We start from the raw sequence: 16,026 nt of genomic DNA on the forward strand, positions 1-16,026 counted from the left end.
TCTTACCGGCGTGGCGGGCAGCATCGCGCGTGCGAGGCCTGGGAGCCCGGCAAGCTCACACCGGAAGTCCCGCAGCCTTGGAGCTGAGGTCTGAAGCCCCTGGAGCGAGAACAGTGGGGGAAGCCGCCAGGGCCCGGAGGCGGCCGGACAGCACCACGCAGCCCGCGGGCCGCTGGGGCAGGGACGGGCCTGCTTCAGGAGGAAGGTCTTTCTACCTGAGAGTCCGTCCTCACAAAGCCCCCGGGGGAGGTCCGTCTCCTCTTTCCGACAGAAGAGAATTAGGTCGCGAGGCTGCGCAGCCGGGCTACACCAGAGAGCTTCAGCCTGCGCTCTCCCGGGCACTTTCTGCCGGACTGGAATCGCCGTGCTGTGCAGAGCTGCGTGTCACCGCAGACCTCAGGGCCTTTGAGATGGATTCAGGGAAGAATCATGTTTGGTGAGCCGTACTTTTCCTTGTGGTAAAGTCTTGAGACTTGACGATAGTATTTGCTCTGAGGAGCTGAAGATAGTTGCCACTGTTTACGGCAATTGTGTGCTGCGCTCTCCTACACTAAATGAGCCCTGATCGTTCCTCCTAGAGGAGCTCTGGTCACAGCATTTCCATAACTCATCAGCACCTAGCCTTGTTCTATGTATGTTTCTGTTTAAAAACAACTTTTGAAACATACGTTACGGATTCATTGGCATCGAACTCAGCCAACATAAAATTCATGCCTGAATAAAACTTTCCCAACATTTATTTTTTCCGGAAAGCCCATCATAACCTATAGGGCTTCGCCACTCTAAACAGCACTCTAGCCCTGGTTGGCTGTGTTTTAAACTGAAATCAACAACAGGAACAAGAAATATGTAAAATATGGCACTAAATATCATATAAAATGCATTTATTTATGCCATAAGCATCCAGAGACTCAAATTGTAACTGCTCTATGCAGGCTCTTGAATAATTAGGAAGGCACTCAAATAGTGATTTCGAGGTTAAAAATAAACCTTTATGAGTTGTCAAATTTGCCTTTCTTCGATCCCCAGACTGTGAAGTATCAGTTAAATCCACCGCCAGGTGGCGCTGGAGGAAGCGGTAAGGCGCGCTCCGGTTGCTGTCCGCCAGAAGGTGGCAGGCAGCCTCTGCTCTGGTTTACCGCATCTTCTGGTGCCTTGGAGGGCCTCATGGCATTCCTGTGGGCTCATGGTGGTGCCCCGGGGTAACTGGGTGCAAACTTTGGGAAGTGGATTTAGAAATTATTTATTGCTTTCAAACTTGGAGGAATGATGAAATTAGAATCTTGGCACATGCTCTCCTTTTTTGCTGCCTCCCTTGTCTCCTGTTTAATAAGCACAGTGAGCTTTACATGTCCAGTCGCTGCTTCCAGTCTCAGCTCTGCTCCTCAATACGCACTCTTACAGCCTCCCTTCTCTTAATGGGTGGGAATTCCTTTTAATGTGCTTCGGGAGAAAGTGACATCTTTTTCTCTCTTTAAAAGGAGACCTTTTTAAATGTAGTTTAGATCATTTTTAGTAAAAGGCATATTTTTAAAAGTTGGGAGACTCCTGCAGACCCTTCGGTGACGTCCTATCAGAGTAACAGCTGGGCACAGCTGCCTCAGGCTGCATGACCTGAGAACTACCCCTCTGTCTAATTCTCTCTTAGCGCTTTCCCTGCCCAGCCCCACCCCTAAGCAACCCAGCTGTGACTGCTGCCCTACTCTGGACTCTTAGTTGGGCTCCTTGAACGTGAGGCTAGGGCCCTGACCTGTACGGTGGCGGATTTCTGGGATGTAAGTCGTCTCTCTCACCGTGACTGATTCCAGCCACCAACGTGATGCTGAATGCAGAGCTAAGAAAATCCACCCACAAATTAGCAACATGAGAAGGCTGCAGCTACTATGGGAAGTGCACGTATGCTGTCCAACCCTGTACATTTCCTTACCTTCCTTATTTTCTTCATACCTATTAATTATGTACTATTTGCCTGTTTATTCTCATCATTTATATCCCCAGCTAATTGAAAATAAAATTTATAAGGGAGAGCCTTACCTGTTTTGTTTAGTACTATATCCCTGGCCTTCAAACCAGTACCTGGCACAGAGAAAGTACTAAATATTGGAAGAATTGAGTAAATACACTTAAATAATCGCAAAGCAATACCAATTCCCAATTTAAAATTCCAATAAATTCCTGATAGATTCTGTTAGGGTCTTGATGTAAAATGTCCCTCAGAAGTTTCTCTGAAAGTGCTTGACCATGAGCATAGCACTCATGAGTTGGCTAATTCACTGCTGAGTTCGTAGGTGAGTGTCTTGTGCGTGGTCGGCCCCAGCTGGAGAGGCTGAAAAGTATCTATTACTAGATTTAGTTATAAAGATGAGCACAACTTGGCTTGCCCTTAAAGATCTCCAGTTCAAATGAGACAAATGTAGAGGCAGTTATGAAACTGTAATACATGGTGTGATATACTGAAGTGGGTTGCAGTACATGTTCATTTTGCATAACAAAATTGATCCTGTAATGTTGAATGTTTTCATAGGACCAAATTTTATTTATCCATACATTGAGGTAAGTAAACTGCCCACACCTAGTTTTGCAGCATGGAATTATGTAACTTTCACCACACTTTTCGTCACTCTCCATCCTGGTGTAATGTCTTTAGTAGAGCTACGGCTGGAGAAGCTGACAGTCAGGACTCCTGGTCTAATTTCCAGGACCCAAGCCATTTTCCTCTACATGCTGATGCCAGACTATAATCCCTTCCTCTACCAGCTGGTTTCTGGTACTTGGAAAACATCTAGAACAAGGAAAATAGTGATTTGGTGTGTATTTCCACCATATGTATTCCTACCATATAAAATTCCATCCATTGCCAATACTGTTTTTCTCTATATTAACTGAAAGTAATTTTATACTTTCTGTACATTATATACAGTACAAAGTATTTTAAGTCAACATTCTTCACAGAAAAGTAGGACTAATCCTTGTTCCCTTATAGATCAAGAAACCAAGGCATAAAGAGGTTAAATAAATCGCCAGCAAATATGCAGCTATTAAGTGATACAGGCAGACTGACCCAGGCACTCTGGCAGCAGAGGCTGAGCTCTTAGTCACTACCTGCCTGTCGCATCCCAATTCCACATAACACTAGCAGAAAACATAAATTTCTCAGTAATGTCAAAGAATATTTGGGTGATAAAATCAAAAGAGCTCATTAAACCTGAAAAATTCCAATCCATAAGTGATCAGTGTGGTGACAAAGAGCTAAAATTCTCAGTGCCCAGAATTCTTTGACAGCACGCTTCTGCCCAGCACACACTGGACACAGCCCTGCAGTTACAGCACTGCAAACAGCACAAGATAAAGGCAAACACAAAACTATCCTTTCTTCCTCTGAGCTGATATCTTCGCCCAAAAAAGGTTAAGACATACAGATGCATTTATCCAAATCCAAAGAGCCTTTGGTTTTTTGTTTAGTTTTTGAGGCCTAAGCGAGAGGCCTTTACAATTTGCAACTTTGATGTACAGCTTTGGTTATGATACAGGTTTTCCTAAAAGATGAACAACAACAAAAAGACTGACCTAGAAAATGTGTTTCTGCACCTGCCAATTCAGGCCATTTCCCGATCCTCATTCCTTATAGAAACCTCCAATCTCTCCTTCGGCTTTGGGATTCCTCCCAAGGAGCTTGCCCACTGTGCCTCCATGCTTGGCCTTCACTTTCGTGGGTTAGAGATCTGCCCTGTTTCGAAGACACCTCAGAAGAGGCATGCATCTTGTGTGGCCCCCTGGGATGGCAGTCAGTCACCCTCTTTAAGGAGTGTCTTTTGAGTAGGCATAGCACCTCCTTAGGGTCTACATGGATTTTGCATCTCCTGTTCTCTCTGACTCACCCCTGCCTATATTCTTATGAACTGGCCTAGATTCGATCCTGAAAAACAAACATCTCTTTTCCTGTACAATTCCGGCTGGCTTCAGTATGAGCATTTATCATTTAATGGAACTTTAAATTATAATGCTGTACTGTAATTGAACTTCTGTCCCAGTCAGGACAGAAGTTCTAATCATCCCAGCCTGTTTTTCTCCGAGTTCGGACAGTGATGTTGTTTACAATCCCCCTCTCGGCCCCCTCAGGCCCCTGTTCAGCCTGTGTCTTCCACCAGACAGCACTCCTCCGGTCTCCAGCTCCACACTCTGATGCCCTTTCCTCCTTCTGACTCTTGCTAGTGTAACTCTATACTGCTAAAATGGCAGAAAGGATTATGAGAGATCTCTGTTATGATGCACCAAAAGCAATAATATAAAGTGCTGTGATCCTGAAGGAGAACCCTGAGTAGTGTAAGAGAAAAAAATTATAATACAACATGGCTAATACTTCTGAAGGTACACTCTGGTTTAATGTAATTATCCTGCTTGTCCTGCCTGTGAATCCGTGTTTACAATAACTGCTCTCGGGCACCTCTGTGATGGGAGGCTTCTCTGCACCCCCAGGCCCCCAGCCCCCAACTTGAGGGAAAATATCATTGTTACTAAACTGTGATTTAAGGGAAAAGATCCATGTAAAACCTCAGTGGCTGTGGCTCCCCCTTCGTGGCATCAACAGGAAACACCAAGCTCCAAGCTCCAAGCTCTAAGCCCTTACCAAGTGAGTACAGGAAAGTGAACTGGGATAAAACAAAGTGCCAATACCAAGCGAAAACACTGCCAAAAAGATAGACAAAGAAGGAGCCTGAGCTCAAGGGAGAGCCTCAACCCAAGGCTAAGTGTGAGGTAAAAAGTGACTGGGGCTACACCCAGCCTGCCCTGGCTCCCCGGAGATGGGAGGAGAAGGCCGACTGTTGTCTGGACGTGCCCAAGGAGAAGACACCTTCGTGATGGCACATGAGTGGCATGAGGCCGTCAGGGAGCGCCCTGACTGGCCGCGACATTCACTCTTAAATTCTGTGGCTGAAGGGAATGTTTTCACTTGGTCAATGCGCCTAAAACATTTCTTGTAAACAGCTTTGTGATAATTCTTAAACTACATTTATAGGGTTAACTTGCTCTTTGCTACTTTGTGCTTGTACTAAGATAATTTGTCATTTCCAGGCCACATCATCTTAAAAGTTTGTCAGCTCTAGATAAAAAGTAACATCTCTACTCCTCTTTCTGCTTTCTGATGATAGTAATTTACTGTGCAAGGTTACTAAGAGTCTGTTAATCAGTCAGCTCTAATTAAAATGTAACACTTACAAGTTAAGTCTGTGCTAAGAAATGTACCCAGAGTGTTTTAAATTCAAAGAGAAAACATAAAAATATATGGGTGAAGGCTTTATATGCTAAACTTTTGTCCTACCAAAATGACCAAATAAACCTTTTGTTATTGCATAAATGAGATGCACTTGTACACTGGGTAATGATTTGGCGAGGGACTGTCCGAAAGAGGATGAGTTAAATGAGATTGAGCTGTGACAGCTGTGGGGATAAAGTCCCGCTGCTAAATTCATCACTCTGGGCTTCATGCTGAGTCAGCTTTGGAAAATGATGAACCGCACCAAACAGACCAGAGATGGGAAGCCTCACTGAGCTTGCCCTGCCTGTCAGCAAACAGACCTCCTAGGAAACCAGCCTTTGTGCTCGTGTCCAGTAGATCAAGAAACACTGTGCAGCTCAAGAAGAAATTTTGAAGCTAAAGAGACAGAAGAGGTTGGGCAGCCATGGAATGCTTGATGCAAAAGAAAAATTAGGAAACTTCACCAAATGACGAGAAGGGATGGATGTCACTAGAAAAAACAGAAGCGCGCCATGGCGGTGCATGCGTGTAATCCCAGCACTCAAGAGGCTAAGGCAGGAGGCTTGAGCATCCCAAGGCGAGCCTGGGCTGCATAGTCAGACTTCATATCAAGAAAAAAGTTAAGAGAAAGCTTATTTAGCAGATGGAACTCAGTCACTGTATTTAAAATTAGGAGAGTGGCATTGCTCTGTTTATAAGCCTTTTTATGTCTGCTTTAACAAATGCTCCCTGGACTTTCAGATCTGATTCTACATTTAATCAAAATTTTTTCTTGGCTAAAGTACATGGGAAAAAATTCAGCCTCATGTACTTAAAAAACGAGTATTTACATCTTTTTCAGATAATTAAGGATATTCTTTGATTCATCAAACTGGACAACTTGGAGTTAGAGTTAGTTGCAATGAGGAATGGAAAATAGAATCAATGAACTTTTCACTTTCTGTACACTAAAGTCCATTGATCTGTCATAGCATGCTTGACTGAATTTCCAGATTTTCTGAATCTTGACATTTTGTGCTTTTATTTTAAAAAGTCACATATGTTAATATTACTATCTCATCAGAAATGTACAAGGTCCCAAACATTCTGACATTCTCTTGAAGTTAAAATATTTTCATAGGCACCAAACACTGCTAATCTCCCAGCTCTGTGACAGCCTCACTGTTCATTGTCAGGGATGAACTGAAATAAGATGCTGCCCTTATGAGGACTTCTTCTGTATGTTTGTGATGCAAAACTTTGAACACATCAAGCTTTCATCTTTCCCACTATTTTACTTTTTAAATCTACTCTGACTGGAAAACTACTGTGCATTGAGTGTAAGAGACTCAGTCTTTGGAGAGCTTACTGGGGTCATTTTGGCAGGGAATCAACTATGAAGTTATCCAATTCCCTTCTTCCCTATAAAACTACCATTTTCCTCAATGCCATTATCAAAAATAAGGTCAAAAGTTTATTTTTGCTTCCATTGTAAGGTCTGGCATAAGGGCCGGGGTGGGGTAAGCCATGTGTTACATACTGCTTCAATCACTGAAGGGCCATGTGTTAGTTTCTTACTGTTACCGCCACAAATGACCACACACTTAATGACTTTCACATAACATTTTTTTCCTACAGTTCTGGAGTTTAGAGTTCTAAAATAGAGGTGTTGACAGGGCCATACCCTTCTAGAAGATTTAGGGCAAAGCCACTTCCTTGCTTTTTCTGGTTTCTGGATATCATCAACTTCCTTGAGCTGTGTCTCTTTTTCCATCTTCAAAGCCAGAAGAGTAGGATCTTCTCTTCTTTGACTTTACATATTCTCATTATAAGGGCCCTTGTGATATGCCAGACCCATAGGAGAAGATAGAGGAGAATCTCCACGTGACAAGAACTTTAACCACACAATATCACACATGTCACACCTATGAGATCTGTTTTCGGGGGTGGTGGTCACTGGGAATTGGAAGCAGGGCCCTTCCACTGAGCTACATCCCCACCCCCCTTTATTATAATTATTATAATTTGGAGACACAGGATCTTGCTAAATTACCCAGGCAGAGCTTGAACTTGTGGTTCTCCTGCCTCAGTCTCCCAGAGTAACTTTTATCATGTGAAAGAACGGATTCTAAATTCTGGGGACTAGGTTATCTTCAGGAGGCCATGGTTCAGCCAGCTATAGGCTTCATATTCTGAGGCAAGTTATAATTCTCCTGAGGTATTTGGAAAACAATGTAGATATGCACACAGTTATTTGAATGATTTCTCAACTTAGTAACTTCCTTTTTAAATAAACCATGTTCACTGGGCACGTGGCTTCTCCGCTTGGCAATTTCCTAATCTCTTAATCCTTAAATAAAAAGGTATGGGTTAATGACTTCTCAACCTACCAACTTACTCACTTCTTTATCTCTTAATCACTGAAGAAAGAGACCATGCTCACCATGGGTGGTGCTATGGTTTATATCTAGATACCCCCCAGACCCTCATGTGCTCATTTATGAGGCTCGGGGAAGTGACTGGATTATGAAGTGTGATACTCATCAGTGTGGATTGGTCCACTGTTGAGTTTTGATTAAATGTGATGTTGGGAGGTGAAGACTGAAGATGGTGGGTCCTGGGGGCGTGGCCTGGAAAAGTCTACCTCCCTCCTCCTCCCTTGATCTCTCTCAGCTTCCTGCCTGCCCTGCCCTAAGCAATCTTCCCCTCCCATGCTGCTCTCCTGTGGAGCCAGCCAACCAGAAACCAAAACCTCTACAAACTGTGAGCCAAAATACACCTTTCCTCCTTTAATCTGTGGGTAGCAGGTATCATGTCTCAGCAACAAGAAAGTAACTAGGATAGGTAGGAAGAGCTAAGAGAGGGGAAAGGGAAAGCTATCTGTTCCAACCTGGCAGTTTTTCTGCTAGTCACAGAAGATATGAGATGAAAGTTAAACCTAAATGTGATGGTTGATCTTGATTGTCACCTTGCTTGGATTGAGAAATGCTTAGGATGTTAGTAAATGCACAAGTGGATGTATCTGGGCATGTCTGTGAGGGTGTCTTCACAGACTATTGGCTTATAGGTCAACAAACTGAGGGGAAGCCCTACCCTGAATGTGGAAGAAGCAGTCCCATAGGCTGGGGGCCACAAAGAAGGAAGAAGAGGAAGCCAGCCACTGCATGCTCTCTCACCCTCTAGAGTTGCTGGGTTCCATAAAGTCCACACTCTGCTCCACCTCACCTTCTCAGCCATGATGCTCTGCCTTACCACAGGCCCATAACAATGAAGCCAGCTGGCCACCAACTGAAGCCTGTGAAATCATAAGCCAAAATAACCTTTTTCTCTTTTTAATTGTTTTTGTCAGATATTTTGTCACAGCAACAGAAAGCTGACCAAAACACCTAAATGAAACTACAAGTACATTTGCAGTGAAAAACCATTTTTTTTCCATTTACAACTGCAAGAGGACAAATGGAAAAAATATAAAGAATTTCAATTTTAATTATCAGTGAGATACGTTCACAGTTGTCACTTGTTATATAAATATAAATATTTCATTTAGTAATATACCATTTTGTACATATTATTTACATAATTAGATGCATATATAACTTTCTGTTCTCCTAGCTAAAACTTATTTTCAGGTGTATTTACTACTGAAGTCCCTGAGGACAGAATTCTGTTCTGAAGACAGAATTCTGTCTAGTGTAAAGTTTAAATCATGAAAATCCTGCAAACAATGCAAATGTCACCCTAAAATGGTAATAGATTCATGAATGAATCAAAGTGTTGTCAAATCGTAAGTATCTCATGTTCATAATGCTTTAAATGACAATTACTGAGTTTTTATAGGCAAGGGAATGCTTACTTCCCCTCAACTAGATCCTGTGTATGGCAAATACCTCCCTGTGGTTAGGTGAAAGGGAAGTGTAAGGCCCAGTAGTTCCACTCGCTCTTTGGATTGAAACACAAAGTGACTTCACTACTCTGTGATGTGGCCAATTGCGTGCTTTTACCTACTTGTTTGCACCCAACCCACGGCCTTGAATATTCCCAGACACTAATAAACATGTTTAGGTTGTTACCTGAGACACTAAAAGATCTGATAGGTAGCTACATACATAGATACTAGCCTCCATTCTGAGTGAAATTCCCTTACCTTTCATAGGAACTCCATACACTGACCTCACAAACATCCCCAGGAAGAACATCTCTTGCCTTATTGTTTGTTTCAAGAAAGCTGAAGCCCACTCTGTTTATTAGTTCCCGGACAATTGGTTTGTACTGATCACCTAGGGTTTAGATCTTCTTTCTTTGGAATTCTAATTGGCTCCTTCTTGGAATGGTTTGGGGGAGGTTTGGCCAGTCTGAGCAGAAAGACACCTCAGAGTCACCTCGTATAACGATGGCCTATGCTCACCAGATAGTAGGGGAGACCTGTCCTTGAACAAAGTAGGATTGCAAAATCTCTAAATAGTTCAGTTACAGGACCATGGTCTACTCTGAGCTAGGTAATCTTATTAACATGATGCATAATTTCACAGAAATAGAAAAAAATCCACTATGGATATTGGCCAACACATCTCAATCCAGTTTTTCACAGGTGGTGAGAAACTATCTCTTCTATTCAGTATCCCTGGATTGCTCTTTCCAGCTTGCAATCATGAAGCCATATGCATATTAGGGAGTTGGTGAGATTTAAGCAAGTCATGAGGTCGGGATAAGTGGTTTTACATTTACCTGTGAATGATGGGCCCAATGATATCTAGGATGGTTTATGTATTTGTCACCATTTTTGAGAAAAAGAGGATTATAATTTTTAAAAGTATATAATTAAAAATACTTTTGACAAGAGAAAATGGAGGGGAAAGATATAGGCAAGAATCTTACAGGGAAGGAAGCCAATTAAATTTACTGAGAAGTGGTCTGAGGCTTTTGGAGATTAGAGCTATGGTATTTATTTTCAGGTGTATATGCCCAAGAGACATAGATAGTCTTTAAAATGTTATCAGGACACAAAGGATTTTAAGAAAATCAACTTCCAGATTTTCTTCACTAAAATCTTCTGAAAATAGGGTACTCCTTACCCAGATGTTACTGTGATCCATTTCTACAGGGCATAAAAACAACCAAGTGACAATCAGAGGGATCATTTTCAATACTTGTTTTGAGAAAAGGGTCCTTTGGTACATAATTAAATCATCTTAAAGCCCTCAGGACTTCCTTTTTCCTGTCATGTATGCATTTTGTTAGTAAAAATCTCTATAATATAGTTTAGTGATGCATATTTTTAAAAATATGACTAATATTTTCCAAGATTATAAATTTAAACATGTATCTGGTAAAAACCTGTGGATATATATTTTAAGAGATTAATTTCACATTTTTTATGATATTCAGTAATATAGTTAAATACGGTTCATCAAACGTGCCATAAAATACTTATTTTAATTTCAGTTAATCCTCATTCCATCTTACAAAATGCTCAATATTTTCCTGATAGCAAAAATAAATTTTTAAATGGATGAAAGCACTGGAAAATCATTCAGAATTACATGAGCAGGGGTTTAGATCGGGCCTGCATATGCATGCCTTTTTATGAAGCACTAATGTTTTTGTGAATCCATTAATGATGTTTACTTTGGGGCTATGGTGTTCCCTTTGGTTTTGCTCTGGATGTTTTTCTTTGTCCTGTAAATCAGCAGAAGAGCCATAAGGCTATTTTGCTTTCACCACCTGCTAGGTGGAGAGGGGTCTATTCACAGGGGCACTGTAATGCAGGTAAGAAGCGGGGTACATGGTGGGTCTGCTTGGTGCTTGCTTTGGTTTGCATTTGGAAGATTCCCAAAAAAACCTGTGCATTAAAGGCTTGGTCCCCAAAGCAGCAGTGTTCAGAGGTGAGCTTTTGGGCAAGGATTAGATCCTGAGGACTCTAGCTTCATCGGTGGATCCGTCTTTTGCTGGACTCTTACTTTGATGGTATTTGTGGAAGTGATGGAAAATAAAATCTGGGACCCAGGCAAACAAGCGGGTTGTGCGTGTGTGCACTTGGGGACTATTTCTTGTCCCCAGCCCCTTCCTCCGTCTTCATCTTGCTCTCATTCTGGCTTTCTGCTTTCTTTCTATCATGAAGTGAGCAGTTTTCCTCTGCCTCCTACCTGGACAACGTTCATTTTGCCACAGGCCCAAAGTACATCAGTGGAGCCAGTGGACCATGGACTAACACCTCTGAAACAAGGAGCCAAAATAAACCTTCCCTCCCTTGGATTGTTCATCTCAGGTAATTTTGTCACAATCATGGAAGCCTAAATAACCCAGAAAAGTGCCTTATACCTAGCCAGCACTCAGAACTGTTACCCTTTCCTTCCTAGTATGGACCACAGAGGTGAGGTGTTTAGGCACTCTTAATTAAAAAAATTAAAGAGGGTACAGGTGCCAAGAAACACATGGGACTTGAGATTTTACCCTATTTATAAATATTCTATTTAGCACATGCAAATTTTAAGAGAAATATTTTTAGCAACAAGCCACAATAGCAGTCAGAACTGGGAAGAACCAAACACAAACAGACAAACTAATAGTAGCTAACTAAAAAGTTGATGGAGATATTCACCAATTAAATGGAAACACATTTCAGAATTAAACATTTTCAAATTTTTATTAAGGGAAGATTAATACTTTAAGAAAACTTTGTTGCTTTGAACATAGAGAATTAGATTCTGGTTTTACATCCTGTGTTGGGACTGCTTGGGCTCCAGTAGGGACCGGCTGCTCCCCAAGCTGTCTGTGTTCTGGTTCCCTAAAATTAACAATATGATATTCATCTCCATAGGCACTGGCAGCTTGTAATCCTGCTTGTTTTTCATTAGCATTCAACATTTGATTTAAAAGTAACATTACATCATTCCAATCTAATTCATAAGTTTGGCTAAGTCCCCTAAAGACCTGAATGTACTTAACCAGATCATCTGAAAACTTTCCTAGGTCTTGTTTGATCTGTTTGAGGTCACTGAGAGAAAAAGGCATATGGACACAGGCTTGCCCGAATCCATGACTGACTTCTTATAAGGGATATTGTCCTTGAGGGGTTTGAGCAGAATTAGCTATGGGTGGACATAGTTCTGTAGAGGTTTTAATTACAGCTGGCTTGGGAATTTCACCCTTAGATTCTAAAGGATAAGGGGGAGGGATCTCAGGCTCTAAAGCGCAAGTGAGAAAAACTTCAAGTTTGGCAGTAGGTGGAGCTTTCACCGGGATTGCCTCAGAAACTTTGTCCTCAGAGTCCAAAAGGTGAGGGAGGAAAGCCTCAGGTTTAGTGACAGAGAGAGAGAGAGAGAAAATTCTCCCTTAAACTAAATGTGTTTTGGTCCCTTAAGTGTTGTGCTTACAGAAATAGCTCCTCAAAAAAAAAAATAATAAAAGAAATAGCTCCTGGTTTCACCCGAAGTCGGTTCTTTCCACAGGGTCTCAGGTGCAGTCTCCCGAGGAAGACTGTTGCCCAGAGCACTAAGCGGGGGCATCACGTTCATGTGCTCTCCTGGACAGAGAAAACCTCAATGTCTCATCTAACCCAGAGACGGGGTGTTTCCTGATCTAAAATGACTTCCCTATCTTTGGCGTTGGCAAGAATGCTCATTTTCTAAGGACTTAACTTAAAGGTTCTTAGGAGAAAGACATTGAGTACTTCAGAGATCCTTTCTGACTTTACATGCCTCTCTACAGGAGAGGATAAGATTGGCAGGAGAGACTGGAAATGAGACCAGGAGAGGAGGTCTTTCCTTCTCATGCTCTCGGTGAGTTATTCAAACAACTTGCCCCTGAGTCATCACTCTCATCCTGGAAAGGCCAGACTGGGGAATCTCAAGAGCTAAGACTGCCTCCCCACCAGTGAAGATCAGACCAGAAAGGAAACCGAGGCAGAGCTGGCTCAACATTTTCTTTAGAGTATAGAGCAGGATTCGGCCAGACTGCTCAGTGAAACCTGTCCCCCGAGTCTTAAGAGCAGCTGCAGGCCTAGTGCCTTATTAATTGACAGCTGGGGTCCTGCATTTTATCAATAGGCATGCATAGTTTTCAACTGTAAGTTAGATTTTACAGGGAGACCTATTTTTACTACATTTTCCAATTTACGTGTAATAATTGGTAAAGGCCATCAGATGGTGACCTAACATTACTTTTCCTCAGCACTGTCTAACAAGTCAATCAAGCAATCAATTTAGAACAGAAACAAAAAACCTTGTCTACAAAAGTAAAATATCCTTTTGAAACATCATTTTAACAAAACGACAATGTATAAGAACTCAAAGTACAAAGCATTTACAAGAAGAACAAGCAGTGACAAACAAGAATGACAATTTTAGTTATTTAATATAATTTAGCAATCAATAAAAGTAAATTCTTACCTCCTATTTATTATCTCAGTGGGACCACCAATAATGTCCCAGGAAATATGAAATATGAAATATTATGTCTCCAAACCCATTAACCGTATGAGACACCAAGTTCTTGTTCTCTAGAAATCAAAGAATGAGTCCTAGGAACGATAGAGGTTATAAATAGGAAGATTCTTATTGATCGGAAAGCTCGTGAGGGGCAGGAGGGGTCCCGAGTGGGCAGCCTGGGACCCCACTTTACAGAGGAGTTTAGAGGGTGAAACCCACATGGGTACAGGTGGGCCCCGGCCGTGATCATCCACTAAGGTCACAGGTGCAGTCACTCAGGTGATGGTGTCCAGTTGGGAAGCGAGTCACGTAGCAAGTGTGGATGGAGAGAACAAGGATTCTCCTAGCAGGCGGTGGGTCCAGAGCTCTCTGGTCACCCCAGGGTGGTCGATGCCTGTCTAGGCTTCACTAAGCCCAGTGCTGTGAAGAAGTCCGTGGGTCCGGCCATCCTGTCTCCGTCATGAGGCCTGGTTTTCAGCCGATGTGCAGCTGTGCTGTGTTTCACCTTTGTCCTGGCCTTCTCCAGGACTCAGCCCATCTGAGTGCCTATAGTATTTCTTCCTAGCTCATCTATCTGTAACAGTGTTGGCCCCCTTGTATATGACTCTCACAGAGAACATGATTTCATGAGATCGCTAGCTGCAGTGTAGGACCCCAGGCCTCACTCTCTTGCTGCCTTATGGCTCTCTGAAGAGACACAGACCCCACCTGCACCTGTTCTCTGTTAGCCCTCACACCATGGCTACCCAGAGTTGACATAAAATTCCAGGAAGATGCTGTTCCTATGCTTATCAGAATCTCTTGACTTTTGATTTTCCTGGATGTCTACGCCAAAATGTTACTGGGTAGCTTCTAATCGTGGCTCACCAATTGAACGTTACCGGGTTCTGGGTTGCTCACTTCTTCTTCTGGAGTTAGATTTCAGATTCTTCTCATCTTGAAAAACAGAATTGGACAAAATGAGCAAAAAATAGTGGCAAAGTTTATTTGAAAAAGTAAAAAGGAAGAGTGAGAGACCAATTGCCTCTGCAGAGTGAGTTTGGGCTGAGAAAAGAGGAAAAAGCAAGATAAAGAACGTGGTGGAGAAAGCAGAGCAGACTATTGTGAGGAATGCCATGACAGCAAGCTCTTCTTGGCCTCCGTGTCCTTTTACAGTGTCCACATCTTGAGGAGACCCATGAGGACGTCCACGTGCGGGTCCAGAGAGGTGGTGCTGTGAACCCACCCCTCAGGCTGACCTCAGGTCTAGGCCTCCGACTGAAAACCTCCTACTGAAGTCTATGCGTGTGTAGGGATTTGGGAACTGTCTGTGCATGTTTTCCAGGATCTAGTAATTAACAGGGCACTCCTACTTCCCCAGCCCACTTTGCCACGCCCTGATTTCCTATGTCACTACATCAATTGCACTATCAGCCAGATGTTTAGGCCCTTGTCAAAATGAATGTTCTAAGCCCAGAAACACAAAAACAGATCAAAGGAGAAAAGAGAAAAGAAAAGTAAGAAAAACTAATTGTGTGTCTGTGAAATCCAAATAGCCTAAGTCCATAAGCCCAAAAGAGTTCAAACAACATGGTTTGTATGCATTCAAGCACCATATGTATGGTACAAGGGTCAATAAATTTGTGCTAAATTAGTGCTTGTATAATAAATCCAGCTCGCTGTCTTTTGCAAATAACATTTTGACGATGCAAGCTCCTGTTTTTCTCTAGGTTCTACCACTGAGATTTAACCCCACCTCCTGTATGTAAAGTTTTGTTTGAATGTGGCCACATCCATTTGTCAGCAGCCTGGGTCTGAGGGTGCTTGAGGCTGACATAAGGAACTTAACCCACCCTTTTAAAATAAGTATGCAGTTTTGCCTTTTCACCAAAAAAGGATTTTTAGGATGCATCAGTGAAAGAGGCCTGAAAAGGATTTATTAGAGGATGCGCTAGAGGGCAGTGTTGGTGCTCAGAGAAATGAAGTAAGCTTCAGCTGGGAACTGGGGATCCTTCATGGGTTTGGCAGGTGGAAATCTGTGGAATTTGATAATCTTTAGTCTTAGTCCTGGAGGGACAGGATGTGACACCACTAGTGAAGTCATGGTCTATTCCTAGGGGAAATCCCAAAAGGGAGGTCCATTCACAGGTGAAAGAGGACCATTTGCAAGTGAGAGGGAAGGGCAGACCCCTCTGCAGAAGAGAGGGACTTCCCCATGTTTACTGTTTCAGGAGAAGGAAAAAAGTCAACAAACCAGGCTAGTGTTCTGGAGCTGCAGTTTTTCTTTAAAGTACCATTTTTAAAATTCTATTTCCTTGTCTCCTTTCTACCTAGCTTTATTTCATTTGTCTTATCTCACATTCACTTTATAATAGACTTTTTTGA

Source organism: Heterocephalus glaber, unplaced genomic scaffold (assembly GCF_053883595.1).
Source record: "Heterocephalus glaber isolate CG9 unplaced genomic scaffold, H.glaber_assembly_v1.0 deba00000768, whole genome shotgun sequence".
Taxonomy (NCBI): Eukaryota; Metazoa; Chordata; class Mammalia; order Rodentia; family Bathyergidae; genus Heterocephalus; species Heterocephalus glaber.